This window comes from Frankliniella occidentalis, unplaced genomic scaffold, assembly GCF_000697945.3.
Source record: "Frankliniella occidentalis isolate FOCC.00 unplaced genomic scaffold, Focc_3.1 Scaffold164, whole genome shotgun sequence".
Taxonomy (NCBI): Eukaryota; Metazoa; Arthropoda; class Insecta; order Thysanoptera; family Thripidae; genus Frankliniella; species Frankliniella occidentalis.
The window spans coordinates 488,627-493,529 of NW_026267290.1; positions in this window are offsets into that span (position 1 = coordinate 488,627).

Here is a 4,903-nt window from a genome sequence, read left to right on the forward strand (position 1 = left end):
TTTTGTTGATGAACGAGCACGCACACATAAATGATTCAAAGTTTAATACCTGAAATTGCACCAATTAGCCTCTTGAGGAGACCCGGAAAATGTGGTTTAGGTAGAGCAGAGTTCGTAGAAAACGGCGTACTATGGCTCAAAAGATAGCTTGAAGTGTCCCCTAAACGAAAACATCAATGACAAAAAGTACTTTTTTTCGTTCTCGAGATATCTCATTTCGCGCGAACCTCTGCACGGTACCTACCAGGGCCCTTTATTGGCACCTAGCGCCCTCCTGCTTCCCTCTCTCCAGCTTGAGCCATGCACAGACGGGCTCTACACCTGCTTTTCACCACTTTCCCCCACAACACCATGCACTGTAAAAAGCTTACGAACTAAATACTTTGCAACGTTACGAACAATTTTCGTTCTTTGTATTGCAAAGAAATTGTTCGTATTGCAAAGCGATTGTTCGTAAGGCTAGACGGGTCTTACGAACAATCGGTTTGCATTACGAACTATTTGTTCGTAAGCTTACGAACAATTAGTTCGTAATACAACGCTTCAAAATCCTTCGTAAGCTACGAACGTTTTGGTTTGCATTACGAACCTATAGTTCGTAAGCAATTTACAGTGTGGGCCTGTACAGTACGAGTGCAGTTCTAATGTAGTTTTAAGTGCACCCTGGTGTGCAGATGACACTACAGCCCCGTTTACAAGTTGTTTTCTAATTTAACAAGCTATATGTACGCCAGACCACGTCTCGCGTAACAGGCTTCGTGATATCTCACAAAACACTGTTACGCTGCGACGCGCCCGGCGCACATATAGCTAGGCCAGCGGCGCTGACACCCAAAACTAGTGAGTAGGAGTGTGTACACATTTTTTTGATATAAAGCCTTTTTGGCTGAGCGCATATCATTGGATAGTGTTTTACTTGCAAATTGACGCTACGTTTTTAGAATTTTCGAATTCGCTCTAGTCTCCGCGATATTAGACGTCAAAGTTCACAAAATGTCAAAACGCGGACATAGACCACGTCTATAAAACGGCTCCGATCATTTAGAAATTTGGCATTTTGACACAGTTTTAAGAGCTCTACAACATGACATATTGCGATTTTTGATTGAACAACGTGAACAGTTTCTAGAGCGTTTCGAACACGTTTGAATTTGTGGACATATTTCAAACTCTCTAGAAACTGTTAGACTTGTTCAATCGAAATTCGCAATATGTCATGTTATAGAACACTTAAAACTGTGCAGGAATGCCAAATTTCTAAATAATCGGAGCCGATTTGTAGACGTGGTCTATGTCCGCGTTTTGACATTTTGTGAACTTTGGAGTTCAATATTGCGAAAACTATAGGGAATTCAGAAAATCTGGAAACGTAGCGTCAATGTGCAAGTAACACACTATCTAATGATATGCTTACCTCAAAAAAAGTTGGAAAAAATCACTTCCGGTCATCATTGCCCCAAGGAGAGGGTATAGGGGAACAGGGCCTTCCGGGCCCAAAATTTGACATACTCGAACCATTTGTCGGGGCCTTTTCACTCTAAAATTAGGGACATGAAACTTCTGCTGTTCGGTAACGGTTTTCATTAAAAGTTCGAATTTTGACAGAGTATCAAGTAAAAATCAACGGTTTAGAGATACTAGATAATCTAGGGACCCTTAAGCCCAAAAGAGGGTGTGGTTCGACCTGTGGTTACTTCCTTTACAATTTTGTGACATGAAGCCTTTTTTACGATTTAATAGACCATTTTGTCTTTTTCACGTTGTTTTCGCCAAGAAATGCCCCATAGCGCCGAAACGGTAGAAGATAGAGCAAAACGGACGAAATTTTTGCCCTCTGGGCTCTATTTTCACGAGTTATCCCTCAGGAACCCATATAAAAATTATTTGTTCAAAATACATTTTGCGACCTGTCGTTTTTGGTTTTTTTTAAGTCAATTTTTGTGCTAGAATGCCCATCTTCGATCTCGATCTGTCTTTTTCTGATACAAAACGACCCTAAAATTCCCAGATCGCTGTCTCAATTGATTCTCTAGTCGTCGTGCGGACAGACAGACACTCAAACAAACAAACACACAAACAGAATGAAACTTTTCGGGTCAGTGGAGTTATGGGCTTCGCTGATCGCTCAGCCACATACTCTTATATTGCACTGCCAACTGTGGTAACCGACTGCAAATATGCAACTGTAATTTCAAGCACACTTTGACTTACTGATCCTTTCGCGCGGGCTTCTGCTTTAAACAAGCAGGCCCGCCCTTCCCCCACACGGCATTGCCAGCTCCGCTTCGCTGTGCCAGCAACTCCGTTCGGCAGGGGCCGGGCCTGCTTGGCCCGCTGGCGGTGACGCTCAGGCCTGCGGCCCGAACGTTTTTGCTAAATTTGCTGAAAAACATAATCAAATAATATAGCGGGCCTTCGGCCCGCTAAAATCCGTCGTCATTAAAATTTGCCCCTTAGACGCATGAGAAAGGAATGTAACCGTGACTACAACCCACCCTTCTGCTTAGAAAAACTTCTTTTTTAAGGGGGGGGGGAGGGCTTCCTGTACAACGAAATGTTCACTACAGCAATTTTTAGCTTACTTTCGTAAAAAAGACCCTCCAGCGCCCAAACGGTGAGAGATAGAGCCAAACGGACAAAATTGTTGCCCAAAGGCCTCTACTTTTACGAGTAACCCCCAAGGAGATCATAAAAAAAAACACAGTTTTTTAAAAAAAATTTGACCTACCCTCTTTTCTTTGATACCCCGTTTCAGCCCCCTAGGGTTAGTTGCCAGGATTTGCCGTAGGCGTTTCGTTTTCTAGGAGTGAACCTTAAGATACCCTGAAAATTTGAAGTCTCTAGCACATCTCCTTCTAGTGGAACAGACAGACAGACAGAAAAACACGAGGTCGTTTGCATAAGCCCACTGGATAGCTTTTTCAAAGCAGAAGGTCGGGCTAAAAAGCTATCCAGCGGGCTTATGCAAACGACCTCGTGTCTGTCTGTCTGTTCCACAAGAAGAAGATGCGCTAGAGACTTCAAATTTTCAGGGGATCTTAAGGTTCACCCCTAGAAAACGAAACGCCTTCGGCAAATCCTAGCAACCAACCCTAAGGGGCTGAAAGAGGGTATCAAAGAAAATGGGGTTGGTCAAAAAAGTCAGCAAAAAATATTTGATCGCCTATGGAGTAACTCGTCAAACAAGAGCCCTAACAGTAAGGCCGAACATTGCGTCCGTTTGGCTCTATTTCTAACCGTTTAGGCACTGGAGGGTCTTTTATGACGAAAATAAGCTGAAAATTGCTCTAGTAAACAATAAGTTGTAAAAGGCCTAAAACCGCAAAAGAGGAAAGAAACTCCGTCCCCTCCACCCCAAAAAACGTTTTCTAAGCAGAAGGGTGGGTTGTAGTCGCAATGCTTCACCGTTACATCCCTTTCTCGTGTCTAAAGGGGCAAATTTTGAGGACGACGACGTCATTTGATTATGTTCTTCAGCAAATCGCGTGACAGAAATGGTCGGGCCGCAGGCCCGACCATCGCCTCCGGCAGGCCAAGCAAGCAGGCCCGGCCCCTGGGTTTCAAAGTAGTTTTTATGTTTCATGAAATCTTACGATCAGACAGTTTGGGAGCGAGAATGATACTTATCTGCACCTTTGCATGCTGTGTTGGAAAATATGCAGTGTATTGATTAAAACGTACTTGTCAGACAATGCATTTGTTGAACCGTTCACCCACGACAGCCGTTAAAAGTGACTTAGACACAGGGCCGGTTTTTCTGCTCCGGCCTGCCCTTAACTTAAATATTTAACATTGTAAATGCCGGTCTTTGCTGGCGGGCCGGGCGAGCGGGCTGTGCGCTGTCTGCGTGTAGGGGGAGAGAGAGAGGGTTGCGGTTGGAGGGGGAGGCGGGCCGGAGCGGAGGCGTGAGTTTGGGCTAATCATGTAAAAAAAAAAAAAAAAAAAATGATCACAATAAATTACACATACAAAAATAAAAAAAATTGATCACAGATAAATTACCTTAAAAAAAAATAAAAAAAATTGATCACAGATAAATCACAGATACAAAATGAAGGTGAAACGATACTCTCTAGGGATGAAGTGATGATAGGTAAAAAAATTATGGGTGATAAAACGAAACCCTAGAGAGATGATGATGACACGATCACATTAAAAAATCACAGATGATGAAGATTAAACATAAAAAAGGAATAAAAAAAGGAATAAAAATGAAGTCACTTCTTCTGGTTCTTCTTCATTTTCTTATCTTTCATGCTATAGAGGGCTTTTGCCCTGAGTGTTGCTTCCTGTGGACATAAGGATGAACGCATTAGATTTCTTTGTTGACGGACACCGTAGGGGGAGGCGACCACAACAAGGTACTCACATCTTCTTCCATGAGGAAGTCATCCCCGTCGATCATGATGTCCTCCCAAAAGGCCCGGGGCTGCTCTAGAACCGATAAAGAGCCACGGTTCCCAGCCGACGGGAGCTCGGGAAACCCCCCGGCCCGAGCGGTTCGCCGAGCCGGGCGGAGGGGCGCTCGGATAAACCACGGGGACCCTTGGAGGGCCTTAGTCACTCAAGTAGAGTTGTCAGGTGCGATCCCATCAGCCGCCTCCGTGGCTCCGGGGTTCCGCACTCGGCCACGGAGCGGAACATCTTATGTTCGAAACCCGCTGCGGAAACTTTTTTTTGCAGCGGGAACTTGAACATTTTCTGCAGTCAAAGGCAGAACGGAGCAATATTATTGCCCTACAGACTGACTTTGCGGTACATAGTTATGCTTAACAACGCCATCGCTCCCATCGTGAAGAAATATTGTTTACCAATTTTAGGATTAAACTTAAAATCAGGGCCGAAACACGGCCACACTCAGCACAGCCTCTAGGGACCCTTAAGCCCAAAAGAGGGTGTGGTT